The 24,158-nt window shown below is 42.6% G+C and overlaps 1 long non-coding RNA gene across 1 annotated transcript; it reads right to left on the minus strand.

The window, feature by feature from the left end:
• Window positions 1–3,186: 3,186 nt before the first annotated feature.
• Window positions 3,187–15,568, minus strand: LOC130850895 (uncharacterized). Its single transcript, XR_009053047.1, has 3 exons — window positions 15,341–15,568; window positions 5,985–6,040; window positions 3,187–3,477 (listed from the first exon to the last, which is right to left on the minus strand). It is a non-coding gene; the product is annotated as an uncharacterized LOC130850895 (long non-coding RNA).
• Window positions 15,569–24,158: the final 8,590 nt, after the last annotated feature.

Raw genomic sequence — 24,158 nt, forward strand, 5'->3', positions numbered from 1 at the left:
GTCCTACTGGTGAGACCTGTCTCCCTAGACCAGAGCTGGTCCTTCACCCCCGACTCCTGTCCCCCAGGGCTGGAGACTGTCCTGGAGTCTGCACCCTCCGTGTCCAGGTTCTGTGAACAGCCCTCCTCAGCTTCAGAGAGACACTCGTGTCAACAGGATGTGGGACCGTGGCCTGCGGGGATGTGAAGCAGGTGTCCGCCTCCGAAGAGAAGAGTCACTTGGAACTTTCTGGCCAGTGAGATTTTTAACAAACAACAGACAATGTGAATGCAGAGTTGCCAGTGTATTAGGACAATTCAGGAGCAGGGACAGTCAGCCAATTACTGCTGAGTCAAGGAGGTCATCAGGACACCCACAGGCAAGGCCATTTTAATTTTAGGCAAAGAAATTTGAAGTTTGTTTAAAAATCAAGAATGCTATGTTGAAGTCAAGCTTCTATGTTGCTAACGTAGATAAAAGTTTCACTTGAGAAGTTTTCAAACAATCTCAGTAGACTCCTGTTAGTATTGAATAGCATTATATTTTCTCCAACAGTTCAGTGCAAGACCCTTAATAATATACCTAAAGTACCAGCCCGCGCTGCTGTCTTGGATGAGTTAGCGGCTGCTTTAGGTTAGAAGATCCGACCTCGGGGCTTTGTCCTCAGCCCTCTTCTTGTCTCTGTCTACAGTCACACAGTTGGTGAGTTGGTGATGTCTCTGCTGTGGTGTCACATGACAAAGCCTGCCCAGACCTCTCTCCTGACCTTGAGAGCTACGTATTGACTGCCTATTTCAGCTCCATGTAGACGTCTAATGATCAATATTTCCAAAACTGAGACTCTGAACACCCCTCTCCAAGCTCACTCCACCTATAGCCTTCCCAGTCTCATGTGATGGCAACCCCATCCATTGCACGGTCCAGGGACCCCTCTAGTTCTGTCACATCCCACATGCAGCCCACCAGCAAGGTCTGTTGGCCCTGCTTCCAATACACCCAGAATCTGCCCCCTTCTCAGCATTCCCACCACTGCCAGGCCCGCCCACACTCTTCAAAGAGAGACTCACAAACATACTTCTAAATATTTTCAAGTTATAAATAAAATTAACAAACCATTAAACTTAAGAAGTGTTCTTTCTTGAGAAATACATCCTCCAAATGATGTGTAAGGCCAGAGTTTATAGAAATCCGAGACTCCTTGAATCTCTGTGATAGAATGTCAGTGAGGGTGGCAGGGGCAGTCCCCGCCCTGACCAGCTCCCCTTCCCACCCTGGCCCCATGGACACACACGTGTGTGCACACACACAGACACACGTGGACATACACAAACTCCACCCACACACTGTCCAAACAGCTGCCCCGACTACCAGCAGGCTCCGGGCATGCACACAGCCTGCATGCTTTTCCTGTGTTATGGTTGTTGCTATGGAAATGTTTGTTTCTTTCATCTTATTGCTATACTTTCCTTTTTCCTCCTCTTTTTAATGTTTTTTTTTAAAGTGTACGATTTGATATTTTTTTCTTATTAGTAATGTATATATGGCAATCCCAATCTCGCAATTCATCCCACCCCAACACCCCCCACCCCCTAACCCCCGCTTTCCCCCGCTTAGTGTCCATATGTTTGTTCTCTACATCTGTGTCTCTATTTCTGCCTTGCAGACTGGTTGATCTGTACCATTTTTCTATATTCCTCATATATGCGTTAATATATGGTATTTGTTTTTCTCTTTCTGACTTACTTCACTCTATATGACAATCTCTAGGTCCATCCATGTCTCTACAAATGTCCCAATTTCATTCCTTTTTACGGCTGAGTCAATCTTTGAATAGAACAAAATTTCTCTTCTGTCCCTGAAAGTTATATTCTTATTTTATTCTTCTTACATTTATATCTGATTTTTTCAGACTTTTGCTTATGCTTTTATTACCCTATCACTGTTTCAAGGTTATGATTATTTATGTCTTTTCTCGGAATAGATGAAGAACCTCAGCATTCTCTCATGTGATGGGAAAGAATACAGGGATTTGGATTTGGGGTGACAGATTTGTGTTCTAGTCTTTGGAATGTGTGCATGTGGGTGTACCAAGTACTCTACACTGTGGGTGAGCCCACCCCAAGTTCTGTGCCAGCCTCTAAGCCCCCTGCAGAACTTGCCAGTGCATAGGATGGGGTGCTGTCCAGCTTTGGCTGGGCCCCTCCCTCCGTACCCAGGGAGCAGCTCCTGCAGGAGGCCAGCTGCAGGTGGAGTAAGGGTCTGCAGGCGGCACAGAGAAAACTCCAGTCCACTCCCATCAGGACCTCCTGCCTCTTCTACTCAGGGACACATTCTCTTCCCAAATTGGGATCCAACCACTTCTGTCTCCCACCTTATTTTATTGGCTTATTTTAGGAAAAGAGCAATGCTCTGAATTTATGAAGTGTCGTACCTCTCTCCTGGAGTCTTCAGAGTTGGGTTGGGGGGAAGAGGTGTCTATATTACTTTCATATCCCCCCACACACACTTCATATAACGAATGTATGTGGCCCAGAGGATACTGGGGATGAAAACATTAAGTAGCAATACCTTCAAACTACTCTGCCCATGGGGGAGAATTTAATGCCACTACCCAAGAAATATTATGATAAGCTTGTTTCGAGAAATCTATTTCAAAATCAGATTTACTCAAAAGACATTAAAACGTCCACCCCCACACCCTGTCAGTATGATGGAGAAGACACAGGAAGGGGTGCCCTTAGATGACAGACAGGACCTCCGCACAGCAAAGCACAGATCCACTCAACCAGAAAGTACACGGCCTCATCTTGTGGGAACACAAAGCCTTTCTGGAGGTATTATTGATAAGAGTATCGATAAGGGCTGCTCTAAGTGGATCTCTGGGGAACTGGGTAGGTATGCACACTTCCTGTAGGTAAGGACTTCCTACAAATAGTTCCCAAATTTTTCAGTTTCCCTAAGTCAAGAGTTAAAACAAGTAAACCTCCCAGGTCATATATCTGTCTGGACTGGCGGGATCCTCCCACCTCCTGGAATCCTATCTTGGGCGATCCAAGCAGCCCATCTTCAAGAATGTCGTCTTCAGCCCAGGTGTGCCGCATACCCTACTGTGGTGCCCAGCAGCGAGCATATTAATTAAAATTCAGTGCTCCATGCAGCATTGAGACGAACAGTGTGGAGATAAGCAAAAGACCTCTTTATTGTGGAAGCTGGTGGAAGGTGGGGACTCGTCTCTTTGACGATCATAAGAATGTAGAAAAATAAAACAGGAAACATAAAGTCTGTTGCATTAATGAGAAAGCCTGTTTCTGTTGTGATTCTCTGTGATATTCAAACCACAGACAGGAGTTTATCAGGAGTGCTCCCAACTGAGACTGGTTTGTCTCGGGGTGACTGTGTGTGTTGGCGGCCCTCAGCTGGACACTGTTAGTGGGCATCTCGGGTGGGACATCGCACTCAGGGGCATGGAGTCCACTTGCACTGGCTCTCAAGCACCAACTGGTGAATACAAGAATTTTGTGAGTGGGTTGTTAAACTGTAGCTTGAAATCAGCCATGATTGGAATATTCACACCACAGAAATCAGCAAATGCTACAAGTCAGAGCTTCTTCTTTCTTTTTTAAATTCCAAAAGCCCATGTTTTCACATGAACCAATACCTTAGCAATGACTCCATGACCTTTCTCCCTTAGAAAGAAATGATCTGCAGTGAATTTAAGTAAACAATCAGAAATAGGTTAGACGTGGAAAGACAGCTCGCCTTCCATCCTGCTGCTTCAAAAACTAAAAGTACACAGTTTGGTATATTTTGTACTTACTGTACAAGATTAGATTCATCGACATAGTTTGGTTAATTCTACTAATTCCACATCACTAAAGTCCACAATATTTTATGATGAAACAGATCATTATCACATTTTAAATAGTATATTTTCATTTACTGATTCTTAACCACTTATTTTAAAAATGCCCATTTATACTACAGCACCAAACTCCAGAAGAAATGCAAAAGTTAGAGAATTATTATGGGATGACCACATTTTTCAGTGGGGGCGGTGGGGAAGAAAGCAAACAAACACATCAAGTCCATCACCTTCAGTTTATCCAGCACACAACCAAATACCATGAGAATTCTGGAAAGATGCCTGGTAACATTTTCAAGACTGTGAATCTGAGGATTCAGATCTTACTGTTGAACTGAATTATGAAATTGGATTATAATTGGATTATGAAAGATCCACATTCTGCATATTTTATAGGTTATTTTAAAATGATGGTAATAATTTCTGCATAAATATTAACCAGCCCATGTTTGGTTTCTTATTATTTCAGAAAAACATTCCATGAATCCTCATGTGCTTTCAAAGTTCACCCAGTGCAGAAGGAGCAGAAAAGCAGCAGGCCTGAAAGTCTCTGATCGGAGTTAAAAAAGTTAGAAAGGCTGTCAGCAGCCTTGCAGGAAGTGCTCATCACCTTCCCAGAAGCTCAGGCTCAGTGAGGAGCAGGAGGCACTGGCCCAATAGAGCAGAAGGCCAGGCTAGTAATTAGGGAAAGAACAAGGGAGTACATTCCCAGTTAGCAGCTTCCCAGCTGAGATGTGAGTCAGTGAAAGACAGAAATCCACTCCTCTGACTCACCTACAGCGTGTTAAGGCCGTAGCACCCCACACTGCCAAATGCAAGTTGGATTTAACACAGACAAGAAATTTGAGCACAAAAGCACATATAGGTGTTTTCCCCACTTATCATTTCACAAATATCCTGGTCAGATAGACCTGGGCATCAAAAAGCCAATACTCAGAGGAAAGGTGGAGTCAAAAATGTAAGGGAGTGAAAGGATTTACAGACTTCATAGCATCAAGAAGGGCCCTAAACCCAGATAAAGATGTCAAATAATTATCTGGGCAAGAAAAGTGCACATCTTAGACTGAGTGAAGGGCATCGGGACTCCAGTTACAATCCAAGAATTAGGTTAATTATTCAAGTAATTTTATCCTAGCAGAAACCTCTATATACCAAGGGGTGTCTGAGAGGACATTCCAAATTTATTCTGGAAAAAAAAGGAGTTTTGTTTAGGTGCATGGAAAGTTGCAGTAAGGGACTGGAGCAAAAAAAAAGCAAACACAAATGTAAAAGACACTTCACACTGAAGCCTCAACCTACATGGACTGTCAGCTGAAGGTTACTGTGCTCTGTCCGCTGATGAGAAATCTTAGTTTGATCTCAACTGTTTTCTAATTCATATAAACGATTCCCAGTGTACTAAGGCTGCAGCACCCTATGATGGAGGCCAGTGACAGAGCTTATCTTTAGTGCCAGACCTGCTGTGGGTTTTCTGTCTCTGCTTTTTACATTTCTTGGATGTTTTAAAGGAAAGCTAGAAAGAACAAATCAGATGCTGTTTCCTGCTCTAGATTATCCCAGGAGGTCCACTGCAGATTTTATTTGTTAAGAAATAATACTGGATTCAAAAGGACTTGGAACTGTATTTATATTCTGCACACAGCGTGACAGAGCAAATAACACTGAAGTTGAGTCACCGTTTCAAGTGAGAACCTCTTAAGTTACACCAACCTAAGCTTCAAAAGGTGTTAGGTTTACATACATGGAGTTGCAGGGAGAATGGAGTTCGCAGATGTTATTGATCATTTCTACTCCATGAGGAGACATATTTTTCTATGTCCTGATTATAAACAACTGGGCTGAAAACTCAAAATATACCATCTTTGTCTGTCACAGAGATAGGACATCACATGAGATGGAGAGGAAGTGTTAATATTTCATCAACTCAACAAATTACTGTGGAGCATCTGCTTTGTGCACCTCACCCTGCCAGGTGCTAGAGTTATATAAAGTAAAGAAACATATATACTCCTCCCAGGGACTTAGAGACTACTGAGGAGACACCTGAAAGAATTATTACAATATAATCTGTGTTATTCCAGTAAAGCCTGGAGGCTGTGATGCTCAAGGTGTGCACATAATGATGAGGTGTGTGCATACTTACATGAAATACCTTATGTCCACATGCAGGAAGGCTATCTTGCTCAACTGCAGAGAAGTCTAGGAGCCAAGGAATTAGACAAGGATAAAATCAATGATTTGATTACTATAACTGTGTCAATTCAGAGGAAAATAATAGGAATTACTTTTAAAAGTTCATAAGTTCGATTATAAAAAGCATCCTTGGAATATGGAGGGGATCCCTTATGGTCTATAGAAGTTCTGGGGAGAATGTCCTGGGGAAATGATATTTCCATTAAGACTTATAGTGGGAGATTTCCAGAGAAATGAGGGGGAAAATGGCCATAGGGAAAAGATTAAAAAAATGTAAAGTGGTTTGAAATGGCATGGCAAGTTACAGATGACAAGCAGTTCTGCTGCTAGATCACAAAATACAAGGCCTTGTCCAACAGCAGCTGGCACCCTCTGAATGAGACAGGACCTGGAAGTCAACCAGGCCAGGGACCAATTCCACCTATGAATTCATCTGCAGTAGGCATCCCAGCCACAATAGAAGGGCCAGCTCAACCCACATAGGGTTGCACCTGTAGAGCAAATAGCTTTGGTGATCAGAGGGGATTGTGCTGCTAGGCTCCACAGGACATCTCCTATATAAGGCCACTTCTCCAAGACAGGAAGTATAACTGACATACGTAATACATACTAATAAACTCAGAGAATTAAGTAAAATGAGGTTACAAAGGAATATGTTCCAAATGAAGGAACAAGATAAAACCCCAGAAGAACTAAGTGAAATGGAGATAAACAATCTACCTCCAAAAGAGTTCAAGGTAATGACCATAAAGATGCTCAATGAACTTGGGAAAAGAATGGATAAAGGCAGTAAGAATTAACAATGAGTTAGGAACTATAAAGAAGAGCCAAACTGAGTCAAGGATACAAGAACTGAAATAAAAAATATGCTAGAAGTAATTAACAGGAGATTAGATGATACAGAGGAACATAGTGAACTGGAAGACAGAGTAGTGGAAATCACATAAGCCAAACAGGAATGAGAAAAAAAGGATTAAAAAAAACTAAGGACAGTTTAAGAGACCTCTGGGACAACATTAAGCATACTAACATTCACATGGTAGGGGTCCCAGAAGGAGAAAGAGAGAGAGAAAGGAGCAGAGAGCATAATTTAAGACCTAATAGCTGAAAATGTCCCTAAACTGGGAAAGGAAACAGACCTCCAGGTTCAAAAAACAGGTATCCAGGTCCAGAAAGAGAATCCCAAACAGGGTCAATCCAGAGGACCAGCCAAGACATAATGTAATTAAAATGACAAAAATTAAAGATAAAGAGAAAATATTAAAAGCAGCAAGGGAAAAGCAACTGGTTACACACAAGGGAACTCCCACAAGACCGTCAGCTGGCTTTTCAGCAGAAACTTTGTAGGCCAGAAAGGAGGAGCATGATATATTCAATTGATGAAAGAAAAAAGCTTACAACTGAGAATACTTTACCCAGCAAGGTTATCATTCAGATTTGAAGGAGAGATAAATAGTTTTACAGATAAGCAAAAGCTGAAAGATTTCAGCACCATTAAAGAAATGTTAAAGGAACTTCCCTAAGTGAAAAAGACAAGACTGCAACTAAAATAGGAAAATTATAAGGGGAAAAATTTCATTGGTAAAGGCAAGTATGTAGTAAAGGTGTAGATCAAACACTTATAAAGCTAGCAGGAAGTTTAAAAAACAAAAGTAATAAAATCATCTACATTCATAATACAAAACAAAACAACAACAAAAAAAAACAAAAGAAAAATGTGATGTCCAAGACATTATTTTGGGTGGGGAATAAAAATATAGGGTAGTTAAAATGCATTTGATATTAAGAGATCATCATTTAAAATAATCATGTGTGTATATATATATATTTACAGGTTGTTATATAAAACCTCCTGGCAACTACAAGCCAAAAATCTATAATAGATACACACACAAAAAAGAAAAATGAATCCAAACATAACACTAAAGATAGTTATCAAATCACAAGTGAAGAGAGCAAAAGAAGAAAGGAACAAAGACAAAAAAAGGCTATAAGGACAACCTGAAAATAACTTTAAAAAATGGCAAGAAGTACATAACTATCAATAATTACTTTAAATGTAGATAGATTAATGCTTCAATCAAAAGACATAGACTGGCTGAATGGATACAAAAACAAGACCCATATATATGCTGTCTACAAGAGATTTACTTCACATCTAAAGACACACACAGACTGAAAGTGAGGGGATGGAAAAAGTTATTTCATGCAAATGGAAATAAAAAGAAAACTGTAGTAGCAATACTTATATCAGACAAAGTAGAGCTTAAAATAAAGACTGCGGGACTTTCCTGGTGGTCCAGTGGTTAAGACTTTGCCTTCCAATGCATGGGGTGTGGGCTCAATCCCTGATTCAGGAGATAAGATCCCACATGCCTCGAGGCCAAACCACCCCCTCGCCCCCAAGAAAAAACCAAAAAAGTAAAAATAAAACAGAAGAAATATTGTAACAAACTCAGTAAACACTTTAAGAATGGTCCACATCAGAAAATCTTAAAAAAAAAAAAGAGAGAGATGTTATAAGAGACAAAGAAGGACACTACATAATGATTGAAGGATCAACCCAAGAAGAATACATAACAACTGTGTGTGTGTGTGTGTGTGTGTGTGTGTGTGTATACACCCAACATAAGAGCACCTAAATACTAACACAAAGAAACTGACAGTAACCCAATAATAGAGACTTTAACACCCCACTTCCATCAATGGACAGATGGTCCGGAAAGAATATCAATAAGGAAACAGTGGCCTAAAAGGACACATTAGACAAGATGGACTTCATAGATACATATAGAGAACATTCCATCCCAAAGCAGCAGAATACACATTCTTTTCAAGTGCACATGGAATATTCTCCAGGACAGATCACATACTAGGATGCAAAACAAGTCTCAAACTTAAGAAGACTGAAATCACCTCAAGCATCTTTTCTGACCACAATGCTATGAGACTACAAATCAGCAACAAGAAAAAACTGCAAAAAACAAAAAACAAACAAAAGAAAACAAAAAAGAAAAAACAAACAAACAAAAAACTGGTGGAGGATAAACAATATGCTACTAAATAGTCAATACAACACTGAAGATCAAAAAGGAAATTAAAAAATACCTAGAGACAAATGAAAATGAAAACACAACTATGCAAAATCTATGGGATGCAGCAAAAGTATTTCTAAGACGAAAATTTATAGTAACACAAAACTACCTCAGGAAACAAGAAAAATCTCAAATAAACAACTTAACTTTTCACCTAAAGGAACTAGAAAGAAAAGAAAAAACAAACCCAAAAGTTAGTAGAAGGAAAGAAGTAAAGATCAGAGCAGAAATAAATGAAACACAGATTAAAGAAAAATAAAAAAGATCAATAAAACTGAGAGCTAGATCTTTGAAAAGAGAAACAAATTGATAACTTTTAGTTAGACTCAAGAAAAAAAGAGAGAGAGCCCAAATCAATAAAAACAGAAATGAAAAAGGAGAAAGTACAACTAACACCACAGAAATACAAAAGGATCATAGGCAATTACTATGAATGACTGTATGCCAATAAAATGGACAACCAGGAAGAACTGAACAAATTCCTAGAAATGTACATTATTCCAAGACTGAATCAGGAATAAATATAAAATATGAACAGATCAGTGACCAGTAATGAAATTGAGGGACTTTCCTGGTGATGCAGTGGTTAAGAGTCTGCCTGCCAATGCAGGGGACATGGATTCAATCCCTGGCCCAGGAAGATTCCACATGCAGCAGAGCAGCTAAGCTTGTGCACCACAACTACTGAGCTTGCACTCTAGGGCCTGCGAGCCACAACTACTGAAGCCCGTGCGCCTAGAGCCCGTGGTCCACAATGAGAATCCACTGCACTGAGAAGCCTGCGCACCACAGCAAAGAGTAGGCCCCACTCACTGCAATTAGAGAAAAGTCCCTGTGGAGCAACAAAGACCCAAGGCAGCCAAAAGTAAAAAATAAAAAATAAAAATAAATAATAAATAATAAATTTATTTTTTTAAAAAGAAATTGAGTCAGCAATGAAAAACTCCCAACAAACAAAAGTCCAGGATCAGACTTCACAGATGAATTCTACCAAACATTTAAAGAGTTAATGCCTATCCTTCTCAAACTATCCCACCACATTGAAGAGGCCTGTACTCACTCTAGGAGGCCAGCATCACCCTGACACCAAGACCAGACAAAGAGACTGCAATAAGATAAATTTATAGGCCAATATCACTGATGAACATAGATGCAAAAATCCTCAACAAATATTGGCAAGCTCAATTCAGCAATACATTAAAAGGGTCATATACCGTGATTAATTGTGATTTATGCCATGGATGCAAGGAAGTTGCAATATTCACAAATCAGTGTGATATGCCATAGTAACAAACTAATGAATAAAAAATCATATGATCATTTCAATAGCTGCAGAAAAAGCTTTTGACAAAATTCAACCTTCATTTATGATAAAAACTCTCAACAAAGTGAGTATAGAAGGAACATACCTCAATATGACAAAGGCCAAATATGACAAACCTACAGCCAACACCATACTCAATGGTGCAAACCTGAAAGCATTTCCTCTAAGGTCAGGAAAAATGCAAGGATGCCTCTTCCAGCAACGTTTATTCAAGATAGTATTGGTAGTCCTAGACACAGCAATCAGACAAGAAAAAGAAATAAAAGGAATCCAAATTGAAAAGGAAGAAGTAAAACTGTCACTATTTGCAGATGACATGGTACTATACATAAACTATTAGAACTAAATGAATTCAGTATATTTACAAAATATAAAATTAGAATACAGGAATTTGTTGTGTTTCTACACACCAATAGTGAACTGTCAGAGAGAGAAAATAAGAAAACAACCCCATTTACAATTGCATCAAAAGGAATAAAATACCTAGAAATACATCTAATTAAAGAAGTAAGAGACCTGTACTCAGAAAACCATAAGATGCTGATGAAAGAAATTGAACACAACACAAACAAGTGGATTTCTACTTGTCATGGACTGGAAGAATTAATATTGTTAAAGTGGTCATACTACCCAAGGCAAACTATAGATTCAAAGCTATACCTATCAAAATATGAGTGGTATTCTTCACAGAACTAGAACAAATAATTAAAAAATTTGTATGAAAACACAAAAGACTCTGAATAGCCAAAACAATCTTGAGAAAGAAGAACAAAGCTGGAAGTGCCATGCTCCCTGATTTCAAACTATACTACAAAACAGTACCATTCAAACTATACTACAAAACAATACCATTCTGGCATGTGCGCACACATCCACACAGATACATAGATCAGTGGAACAGAATAGAGAGTGCAGAAATGAACCCATGCCTTTATGATCAATTAATCTATGACAAAGGAGACAAGAATACACAATGGAGAAAAGAAACTCTTTTCAATAAAACTAGACAGCTACATGCAAAAGAATCAAATTGGACTACTCACTCATACTGTGCACAAAAATAAACTCAAAATATATTAGACATTTAAATATATTACATGTAAGGTCTGAAACCATAAAACTCCTAGAAGAAAACATAGGCAGTATACTCTTTGATATCAGTCTTAGCAATATTTTTTTGGATATTTCTCCTCAGGCAAACAAACAAAAAAAAGAAATAAGACGACATCAAACTAAAAAGCTTTTGCACAGAGAAGGAAACTATCAACAAAAGGAAAAGGCCACTTACTGAATGGGAGGATGACATACCTGTTAAGGGATTAATGTTCAAAATATGCAAAAAACGCATACAACTCACTTTCAGAAAAAAACAATCAGATTAAAAAGTTCACAGAGGACCTGAATGGAAACTCTTCCAAACAAGATATACAGATGGCCAACAGACACAAAGATCACTAATCATCAGGGTAATGAAAATCAAAACCACAATGAGCTATTACCTCACACCTCAGAATGGCTATTATTAAAAAGACAACAAATAAAAAGTGTTGACAAAGATGTGGAAAAAAGAGAACTTTACACACTGTTGGTGGGAACGTAAATTGGTGAAGCCACTGTGGAAAACAGTGTGGAGGTTCCTCAAAAAAATTAAAAATAAAATTACCATATAATCTAGCAATTCCACTTCTGAGTACTTTTTGAAAGAAAAGGAAAACACTAACTGGAAAATATATATGCACCCCTATGTTCACAGCAGCACTACTCACAAGATACAGGAGCAACCTAAGTGCCCATCAACAGATGAATAGATAAAGAAGATGTGGTATCCGCCTACACACACACACACACACACACACACACACACACACACACACACATTCTGAAGGAGAATAAACGCAAAGGAAAAGTTACTGAAGGAAATTAAGTGCTAATCCAGTGAACACATGACTCATAAGAAAGCAAAACAGCCTTACTGCTGATGTGGAGAAAGTGTTAGTGGTCTGGATATAAGAATAAACCAGCCACAACATTTCCTTAATCCAAAGCCTAATCCAGAGTGAGGCCTCAACTCTCTATTTGATTCTATGAAGGTTGAGAGAGGTCAGGAAGCTGCAGAAGAAAAGAAGAAAACTCTATAGCTAGCAGAGTTTGGGTTATGAAGTTTAAGGAAAGAAACCATCTCCATAACAGAAAAGTGCAAGAAAAAGCAGTAAGTGCTGATGTAGAAACTGCAGCAGGTTAACCAGAAGATCTAGCTAAGATAATTCATGAGGGTGGCTACGCTAAACAACAGATTTCCACTGTGGACAAACAGCCTCATATTGAAAGAAGATGCCATCTGGGACTTTCATAGCTAGAGAGGAGAAGTCAATGTCTAGCTTCAAAGCTACAAAGGATGGGTCAACTGTCTTGTTAGGGGCTAATGCAGCTGGTGACTTTAAGTTGAAGCCAGTGCTCCTTTACCATTCCTAAAATCCTAGGGCCCTTAAGAATTATGTACTCTGCCCGTGCCCTATAAATGGAACAACAAAGCCTGGATGATAGCACACCTGTTTATAACATGGTTTCCTGAATATTTTAAACCCATTGTTGAGAACTACTGCTCAGAAAAAAAAAGATTCTTTTCCAAGTATTGCTGCACTGACAATTCACCTGATCACCCCAGAGCTCAGTTGGAGATGTGCAATGGGATTCATGTTGTTTTCATGCCTGCTAACATAATATCCATTCTGCAGCCTAGGGATCAAGGATTAATTTCGACTTTCAAGTCTTATTAGTTAAGAAATACACTTTGTTAGACTATAGCTGCCATAGATAGTGAGTCCCCAGATGGATCAGGACAAAGTCATTGGAAACTTCTGGAAAGGATTCACCATTCTAGATGCCATGAAAAATATTAGTGATTCATGAGAACAGGTCAAAGTACCAACATACACAGGAGTTTGGAAGAAGTTGATTCCAACCCTCATGGAAGTAACTGCCCATGTGATGGAAATAGCAAGAGGAATAGATTAGAAATGGAACCCGAAGAAATGGTGACTGAAGTGCTACAATCTCATGATAAAACTAATCGATGGGGAGTTGCTTCTTATGTACAAACGAAGAGAGTGGTTTCTTGAGATGGAAACCACTCCTGGTGAAATGCTGTGAAGACTGTTGAAATAACAACAAAGGATTTAGAATATTGCATAAACTTAGTTGATAAATCAGTGGCAGGGTTTGAGAGGATTGACTGCAATTCTGAAAGAAGTTCTACTGTCAATAAAATGCTATCAAACAGCATCGCATGCTACAGAGAAACCATTTGTGAAAGGAAGAGGTAGTTGATGTGGTAGTTCACTGTTGTCTTATTTTAAGCAATGGCCACAGCCACCCCAGCCTTCAGCAAGCACCACCCTGATCAGTCAACAGCCGCCAACATCGAGGCAAGACCCTCCACCAGCACAAAGATTGTGACTCACTGAAGGCTAAGATGATGGTTAGCATTTTTAAGCAATAAAGTATTTTAAATTGATATGTACATTTTTAAGCAAAATGCTATTGCATGTTTAATAGACTATGGTATAGTGTAAATGTAACTTTTATGTGCACCGGGAAACCAAAAAACCCGTGTGACTTACTTCACTGTGATACTGGTTTTACTGTAGTGATCTGGACTGAACTTGCAATACCTCCATGGTATGTCTGTACTCAGTCACTCAGACTTGGAATAGAGAGGACACATTTGAGCATGGATAGGTGATTGAATTCTACTGGGCAGGTGTCAAGTAAAGCCAAGAGTGGGAACCAAGAGTGCTATTGGATCTAGTGTGAATGAAGGAGGGGCCAGGGCCCACCTACGAACTTTGGAAAACAGACATTTAAGGCACTAGGTACCTCTAGGAAGCCGAAGCCCTGGAAACTGAAGGAACAAAACCTAGTATTTCAGAGGTTGGCTAGTTCATGGTGATAAGTTACAGTATGTGGCCATGAAAGTAAAGAAACAAAGGATAAATAAATTTAAAAAAATTAAAAAAAAAACAAAACTCTGCAAAAAAAAAAGAAAAAAGAAACAAAGGAGATAATGGATATTGGAGTTGAGGATTGTTCAAAAGAAAATGCTTATTTTTATTGTCTTCATTCTTCTGCTCACGTGTGAAGGGAAAGACCTCTTCCTTCCCACCCCGGTAGGGAGCAGGAGTAGAGTGAACGTTTTGGTTCCTTTTCCCTTGTCCTTACTGGCTGCCCTCTTTGGGAGGGGGAGAGTCTTATTCGATCACTGGGCTCAGTGGAAGCTGGGTTCCCTGGTCCAGTTTCCACACTCCCTTGCTGTCTTGTGATGTGTGACACTGGCCCATGTTCTCCGCTTCCTGTTCCCTCGTGCTACGTGACAGCACCTGCGCTTGGGTGAATAGTCAAGACCATGCTGATGCCCAGGTCTGTACTTGTGGGGAAGACAGAAGCCACAATTTAACCTCAGTTCCAAACTGCACTCTCCCACTAAGCCTTAGGGGTAACAGAACCAACACATCATGGATCCTTATTGTTTAGAAACTCCTGCAGGGAAGGCAGGGGTGAATGACTTGTGTTCCTTAAGTTTCAGTGAGGAGCTCAAGGCATGCTGAGGCTAGGGTCTGGACAGGTGATTCATCTGAGCGGTGGTGGTTCCTGACACCCAGAATGATGTCAGGACTTTGGGAGGAAAAAAAAAAAAAGATTTGGAGCCAAATACCAAGTTTTCTATAAATGCAGCAGAATTATTAGAAATTCGATAAATGGTAGCAATGAGGCAGGGCAAAGATGTTGGTTATGAGGGGCAAGACCCTCAAAGGAGCAAAAATGTCTATGAGAGTGGACGATAAATGGCCTTAAGGTGCTACTGGGGATAAAAAGGAACGCTGACCTCACCTTTTGGCTCTGAGTCTGGCAGGATGAGCAGCCTCTGTTGGAGCTGGCTGCAAGGGACTCTCATCTCACCCACAGCAGAGAGGCAGGTTTCAGTGAAGGCTGGAGGGTGTCGGTTCCACAGAGAGTTTCATGACGTAGAGGAGTGTGTTTACCACATTTGTGGTTCCAGAGGGAAGCGTGAAACATTCTGAATTCTAAAGTCTCTCCATGTTTATGTTCTCGAGAGCAGAAAGCTGAATTTTTATTGTGGTCCCACTGCTGAAAAGAGTACCAGACACACAGTAGGCATGACAGAATGTTTGCAGGATGAATGAATGAATGATGAATCCATGAATGCAGAGTGATAAGGAGATCAGACTGCAAAGAGAGGAGGTGTCTACAGGCTTACACCAAGAAATAAGACCAGAAATGTGAAGTGCGATCAGGATTCACTTGGCTCAATCTATTAAGCAGAGCTGAGTTAGAACTGCCTTGGTGTGAGGAAGGCGAGACCCTTGGAAGCAGACTTTCTCTGCAGGAGCTGAGCCCAGGCAGAGGCTCTGGGTGGCTGAAGGTTCCCAGCTCCCTTGAAAGGAAGAGGAATCCCAGGGCTCTAGCCTCTGTTGTAGGAATCCCCCCCGGGAAGGGCTGGCCAGTAAACAAAGGCCTGGAGCAAAGGTGGATCACAGACCACATCCCAGACAAAGGGAGGCCGTGTATGTAGCACGCAGAGCATCAAGCCCAAAGGACGTGAAACAGGAATTTTAAGTAAAGATGAGCAAAACTGGAATCAGTGGTTTGAGGAGCCAGGAGAGTAGCCCTTGACCAGTACCCCTTTTTTAGAGGTCTGTGACCATGCCCATAGATGAGGAGGGAGTTATGAAGATGCTGAGCGAGTCTGGACTTGGGTCAAGAGGATGTGTGACTGCTGGTCCTCAGATCATTGCTTTCCCAGTGGACTGGATCTGGTCAGGCATTTCACTGTTAGAATCCACACCCCCCAGAATACAATACTCTACTCCCCACTCCACGGATAGCACAGTAAAGAGGTGTTACAGGAAAGCAGGAAGGCGACTGAAGTTAAACAAGCTCCTGAGATATGAGATTCTCATCACCTGGAAGAGACCCTGGGAGTCGCCCAGCTGACGTGAGAGGCAGTATGCCACTTCCTAGAGAAGAGTCAGAGACACATCTTGGCCCTGAGGCTGGTCGGCACGATGCCCGTGCTGCTGCTTTCCAGGAGGGTCGCACAAGGGAGGCCACACTCAGCAGGCTGGGATGGGTGGTGCTAGAGATTGGGGCTTTTGCTTGAGTAGGAGAGCTGGAGCCTTAGCTGGGAGGGATAGAACCTTCCAGGTAGAGGGATTGGAGGGCTGTGTTTGAGTTATGATGTGGTAAGAGAGAAGGAAGGAAATATTTGACTTCCACCTCTCCAACTTAGGCAATTTTTCCACTGTTCATTCATAGCTAGAAACTTCTATCTATGATTGTTTTTTATTTTATCTGGGGTTATCTCCCAAGCACTAAGTTGCCTGATACACAAACAACAATTGCATTCTATTTGCCCCCCAAAAACGTTCTGCAAAAGTAGTGAATGGAAGAACTTCCTTGGTGGCGCAGTGGTTAAGAATCTGCCTGTCAATGCAGGGGACACGAGTTAAATCCCTGGTTCGGGAAGATCCCACATGCTGCAGAGCAACGAAGCCTGTTTGCCACAACTACTGAGCCCACATCCCACAACTACTGAAGCCCGGGTGCCGAGAGCCCATGTTCCGCAACAAGAGAAGCCACCGCACTGAGAAGCCCGCGCACCATGACAGAGTAATTCCTGCTCTCTGCAACTAGAGAAAGCCCACATGCAGCAATAAAGACCCAACGCAGCCAAATTGAAAAAAAAAAAAAAAAAAAAAGTGGTGAATGTGCACAGTTGGATAGAACCTAATTAAGAATATAAAACCTCTTCTGGCCACTTATCCTCTATTATTATGATGTAATTCAAGCCACTTCTTGTTTTATGAGCTATGGTTACACAACATGTAACAGTCTGTTCCTCCTACAAGAGAATTTCAAAAAAATTTCTTTGAGGTCAGCAACGCCTCTTGCTTTTCGGTTCTTAAATGGAAGGCTGAGTAAAGTTCAGAGCTGCCGTCGTGAGGGAAGAGAGTAAACCAAGTTCAGAGTTCAGAGTGACTGAGGAAATAGTCTAGATTCTACGGAGTTCAGATTCCTGGACATAAATCCACAACATTTCAGACTTCCACCCTGAGCCGCTGACCCCTGCCCTTGCACGTGAGAAAAAGGCTTGGGCCTGGGAAAGCTTCCCCTCTGGAAACAGCCCCCAACACCTTGCGCTAATTCAGGAATTCCTCTAAGGGTAGACATTTTATATATGCGACCCTCTTGCCAGTTAGTCTAAACCTGCGAGTTACCACCTCAGGGTGAATGAATTGATGAGAAGTGTGAGCTTTCTTCCTTCCTAACAACTGTTTGAGACCCCTGCGCTCAGAGGAGGGGAGACCCGGGTGGGGCGGTAACTGTCCTGTGTGGCTGAGGGGAGGCTGTGGGGCGGAGGACAGCACCCACCCCAGGGCGGTGGTGGGGAGGACGGGAGGTGATGGGAGACAGCGGAGGAGGGCAGAACCCTGGGGGAGGGGGAGGGCTGTACACACGCTTTCCTGTAATTTGCAATCCTGCCCGGAGGGCCCTGTTGGCCACGTAGCATATGTGTGACTTCCTATGGGAGTCTGTCATTTCTCTATTGGCGTAGTCCCACAATCCACGGTTTTTAAAAAAGTGATTTTGGACTGATGTGAGAACAACGCTGAGTGATCGGGAGCTAAAATCACATTGAACACGTCAGTGCCCAGGGGCCTCAGTGGCCTGCCTGTCTTGCAACGTGCTCTTGAACGCTCCCCCATGATTCCCTGACTTTACATGAGACAAGCCACGTGGCACGTCAGGCTTCTTCCTGCTGGCAACAGGACCCTAGGCAAAAATTCAAAACACTGGAACATTGTCTCAGTGCCTCTGCACTCCTTATGCTTCCCCCCCCCGTCACTCGGGCAAGCTAGGCAGTTTTTGGCCTCGTGCCTTCTTGTGTCTTGACCCCGCTTCAGTGGTTAGTATCTACCTGGGTCAGGTGCAGAAACATGTCCTGCCTTGGTACCATGATGTCCACCCAAGGGCTGCATTCCTTCCATTCGTGTCTTTCTAATTGGCTTTTCCCTGAAGTCTGGGGTGGGCTGTGGCCACTCATGGTAAGAACATACCAACTGGGTGAGGTAAACTACACTTGCCAGAGCCTTTCCTGGCAAATATCTCCCTCGCTCTTTCACTCATTCGTTTTGAAAACTTTAATTCAACACCAGCTTTGTGCCAAGCTTGGGGGATAAAAAGATACACAGACCACGGTCTCTGCCTTGGGAGGTATCACAGTCTTCTAGGGGTGAAGGATGTAGTGACAATACCCCACGTTTGTGTTTGTGAGTGCAGTCTGATGATTCTGGAAGAGGCAGCTGGTATCTTTCCTGATGCTCCAGCACAGATGTGTGGCGGGGCAGGGGGCGGAGAGGGTTGGTGCCCTGATGGAGGAAAGGAAGTTAGTAGAAAGGGGAGGCTGTGCATATTCCAATATTGTTGTCAACCCCACGTCCAGGCAGAAATGGTAAGAGGCAGACATCTGCCTCTGTTGAGGAATGGGGAGTAAAATTGCAGCTTTTTAAAATAATCAGCAATGGAAGACAGAAAAAGAGAGGGTTTTGGATTGCTATTCTGGCTTGCATAATTCTGGAAAAACAAAACAAAAAGTTTCTGGAACCGTGTTCCGGCATGTTTCCTTCATAACACAGTCTTGTTTCTGAAGAATATTTGAGGTAGAATCTAGAGCCTAAAGCAGATAAAAGGAGTGAATAATGTAATTACCTGCATGTCTGCTAAAACTAGTTTGTATGATGCCATTGGCCAAATGCATATCCTAATATTACACCACTGTGTCTATGGGGGATTTTAAGTTTACCTCTGTCAATTCAAACGCAGGACTTCTCCAGGCCGACCAACGTAAGGTGATATATTCAAGCCCAGCGTAGCCTCGCTGAGACAGAACTCTGCAAAGGACAAGGCTTCCTAGGTTCCAGCCCCTCCAGACACGGAGGAGAGCCTCACCCCGATGCCACTGAGAGTGAAAAAACTTAAAGTGGGTGCCCAGCACAGGTTTCCTATTGGGCAGAGCAATAATTTGGTGTCCCTGAAATGGGTGTTGTCTTTGTCCAGCACTTTTCTAGAGGAAAAGGCTAAGTGCTGCTTGGGAAGGAATGGAGAAGAGTGGAGGCCCTGAGGACCAGACCTGCCTCCCCAGAGGCCGATCGGAGCATGTCTACTAGTATGTATGATGCCATTGTGTGGTCACCTGAGCCCGCTGTGGGTCTCACCCCGTGGCCTATCAAAGGGTCCCTTCTGGCAATGTAAGACTGTCCTGAAAGGCTTTTTTGCCAGCTTTCCAGTGATGCGTTGTTGCTCGCTAATGATTGACCCAAAAGGAAGGCACCACAAGCTACTTAATCCAATACTGATGTGAAAATAATTTTCTGTTTGGAAACAAAGCTATAAAAGGACCCTCTGCTTTCTCAGCGCCTTGGTGAGTCTCAGGTTACACCATTAAATAACATTCTCTCTCCAGTAAAGAGGCACAGAAGTAGCTCTGGGAATTATTCTTGAGTCATGTCATATCCAGACTATCTAAACATTGATCTAAACACTGAATTTTATGGTGCGCTCAATGTTTTTTAATGTTTTCTCATTTCAAGAAAATGATGCCTTCTATAGAGCAGAATCTCCAAACACATTTGCAGATTGATTATTTTTTTTCTTTTTTAAAATTTCCCTCTTTTTCGCTTTCTATATCTCTTTTTTAATTAATTAATTAACTAATTTATTGGCTGCATTGGGTCTTTGTTGCTGCTCGCAGGCTTTCTCTAGTGGTGGCGAGTAGGGGTCACTCTTCGTTGCAGTGCATGGGCTTCTCATTGTGGTGGCTTCTCTTGTTGCGGAGCACAAGCTTTAGGTGCGTGGGCTTCGGTAGTTGTGGCACGTGGGCTCAATAGCTGTGGCTCACGGGCTTAGTTGCTCCATGACATATGGGATCTTCCTGGGCCAGGGTTTGAACCCGTGTCCACTACATTGGCAGGCGGATTCTTAACCACTGTGCCACCAGGGAAGTCCCTGCAGATTGATTATTGAATCAAACTCTTCATGCACATTTTAAAAAGAAACATCCAAGAATTAGGTTTGCTACTGCTTTAAAAGGTGTAAATCAGTGTTTCCATGACTATGGAAAACTATAATAAAAATACTAGAAAATAGGGGATTTCCTAGGTGGTGCAATGGTTAAGAATCCTCCTGCCAATGCAGGGGACATGGATTCGAGCCCTGGTCCGGGAAGATCCTACATTGCCTCGGAGCAACTAAGCCCATGTGCCACAACTACTGAGCCTTCGTGCTACAACTACTGAGCCTGTGCTCTAGAGCCCACAAGCCACAACTACTGAGTGCACGTGCCACAACTAATGAAGCCCTAGCACCTAGAGCCCGTGCTCCACAGCAAGAGAAGCGACCGCACTGAGAAGCCCATGCACTGCAATGAAGAATAGCCCCTGCTCAACACAACTAGAGAATGCCTGCGTGCTGCAACCAAGACCCAACACAGCCAAAAAATAAACAAAAATTTTAATAAAACGTACTAGGAAATATGCTCTAACACTTGTAAAGGCTTGTACGAGGAAAGGCACTTTACAGTCAAAATCTCAGAAATATCTGTGCAAGGCAGGGGTGGTCTGAGCAAACAGAGCTAAAGAAGAAAAGGTACGGGGGCTGGAGTCAGCCACACGGGGACCTGCTCTTGGAGACGTGACTTGCCCCCATGGCTGGGTGTTGGCAAAGTGATCGCTACTGTTGGTACCCTAGTCTTTAGCCACCAAGCACACACCAAGCACAGAGTCCACTGACAGACAGATGAGTATTTCAGGGAAGTCCTAATCAGCATTTTTAAGTGTTTACAGAGACTTGAGGAAGAACAAGTGGCTTCAAATGCAAGAGAAAAGATTTCATTCAATAAAAGTATCTTGAGGAAAACGCTGGAGTGTGGACTTCCTGGTTAAGGATACGTCCCAGAGGAAGATGCACATCCATCTGTGATGGTTTGAAAAAAACTGTCTGCTTGAGGGGGAAAGAGGCTGAAGGAGCCCATCTCCTCAGGCTCCTCTGGTATTAAGACCAGCTTAATCCTTGTTCATTGGAGTTTTATTACTGCAGCTTTCCGTGGTAGCAAACACCTTCCGGAGCTGTGAACAGCACTGACATAGGAAATATCTTAATCTGCGAAGCGCCAGCCCTGGTTCCCTGCGAGCAGGGACAGTGCATCTGCAGGGGGCCTACAGGAGGCCTGTGGATACAAACGTAGAGGCTCAGGACATGGACTTTTCAAAGACCTTGAAACCTGGAAACTGTCTACAAAACGCAGTGTCTTTGTATCACAGCTTCAGGGGAGAGGGTCAGTCTCAAAGATGACTCTATAGCCCCCGCTTTAGGGAATTTTGTCACAATCAGTGTTCCAACTATTTGATGGCTCCTAAGACATCACAACCTCTTAAACCTCTATGTCTTTGCTGAGGTTTGGAGGGTCTCCGAGAGCCCCCTGGGTGACTTTCCCAGGATGTGCGAGGGGCCGTCTCCTCCCCTCATTCAGTATCAAGGCACTGAGCCATGCTGCGGGGGGGGGGGGGGGGGGGGACCCGTGTGTGCCGAGCCCCCTGCTTGTCCCCACTTCCCAGCAGTGGGCATAGTCACTGGAATTGTGGCCAAATAATACATATCGAGTTGAGTTGGTCCCTGGCTCTCCTCTCCCCTCACTGCTTTCACATGCAAAGCCCCCACCTCTGACTTGACTGCCACATTCAGAACAAACTCTGGAGTCCCCTCTGTGTTTTCAAGTCCCCTGCCTCGGGCTCCCTAATCTACCACTTCGGGGAATTAAAACAAACAAACAAACAAACAAAAAACAACACACGCATGGTGCAGGGTTAAATGGCCACTGCTCTCAAATTCACACAAAGGCAGCTTTGTGTTTCCCGCCCGCTTCTCTCTCTCACTTTGGCACCACTGACTGAACAAATAAAGGATTTCTGGGTGTGAAATGATGCAGTAATGTTCTAACGTGAAGCTAGAGGGTAACACTGATACGTTCGTGTTGACGGACGTAAGTCCGAAGACGGTGACACTGCCAATGTTTGATATTTTATTAGAATGTAGAAACTCATTAAACTCATTGCATTATAAGCATGGCTCGCTACGTCTATGTACTTTACTCTGACAGAGAGGGTGTAAATATAAAGTCTGATCTTAAATGGAGGCTGGCGATGACATTTACTTTCCTGACCTGCGCAGCCAAATTAAAGTTTATATAGTCCTCCCTTGAAGCCAAAAGAAATACAGGTTTGAGTCAAAATGGCCTTTATGACTCTCATATGAGGAGCTCAGGCTGAGTTCATAAAGTTGAGGCATGTCCCGGGGGCACTGTTCTTAAAGATGGAAAATGATTTCCTAACCCAGAGCCAGGCCTCAGCCACAATGAGATTACACTGGCACCAGGAAAAGAATGGGATTCAGATCTTGCAACAAGAACATCCATCCGCAAGAACATTCATGGAAGACCTACAGGTTTCTCAGTGCCTGATATCTGCTTCTATGAAAATAATAGAGAAACAGAGAGGTGGTGATAAACTAAACTGAATTTCAGAATATCAGGAAGAATAGCAGAATATTTGGGTCTCGGAAAATGAAGTCAAATTCAGGCATGAAATGAAGGCCCTGAGCAACTTAGTTTCAGAGAAGAACCGGGAATGTTTCTCAAGAGTTGTAAGCCCTGGGCGCTGGCTGGGATTCAAGTGCAGAAGAGGCTCGCTGGGCGCAGAGGACCTCAGTGTTAGGCTGTGTGCACAGCGGCTGCCTTTGGGCTGCAAGGGAAAGAGCCGCATGCCGGTCCTCAGCGCACTTCGTGAAAAGCGCTGGGGGCCGCCTGGAGGTTTTGCTTCAGATGAAAACCTCAGGAGGAATTGTGAACTGAAGTTAGGAGGACACAGATAATGCTCTGGGCACTAAAACATGTGGGCCTGGAGAGAAGCAAGGTCTGCCTTCTCACGGGCAAGACCATACCTGTGTTATAGTGAATGTTCTCAATTAACGGCTTTAAAAATCAACGTTAAAAAAAAAATCAACTTCAATCAGCTTCAAGGGTATCTTGTGACATGTAAGATATGAATAAATATATGAGTTATTGGCCGCAATTATTCAGAAGATTTCTTGATTGGCATATTTTGGAATAAAGCTTATGTGGAGTGTATTTCGGGATTCACCGGGAATGGGATATTTTAAGACTAGATTATCAGATGGCTACTCTCTCCTGCTCCTTGGTGAGAGATGGGGAAATACCTACAACAACACGGGTGGAGACCCCAGCACCCTCTCAAAACCTGGAATCCGTCATACTTTTACACGTGCTCCTAGTCTGTTTCTCATGGCCCCACAGAACAAGATACATCTCCCTTACCTATGACAGCTTGACAGTGTTGAAGATGCCTGTCAGGGTCTCTGAGTTCTCTTTTCTTTAGTCAAAATATCCTTAGACCTTCAGTATTTCCTCAAAGGATCCTGAGTCCTTGAATTGTCTTGTCTGCTTTTATTCTGGATGTGCTAGCTTATCAGGAAATAGTGGGCTCAGAAGTTAAGGTTTATTTATTCCTCGATACACAATCATGAAACGTGTCAAAGAGCTGATCCGAGATCTCCA

The sequence above is a fragment of the Hippopotamus amphibius genome, chromosome 4 (assembly GCF_030028045.1).
Source record: "Hippopotamus amphibius kiboko isolate mHipAmp2 chromosome 4, mHipAmp2.hap2, whole genome shotgun sequence".
In the NCBI taxonomy this organism is placed as follows: Eukaryota; Metazoa; Chordata; class Mammalia; order Artiodactyla; family Hippopotamidae; genus Hippopotamus; species Hippopotamus amphibius.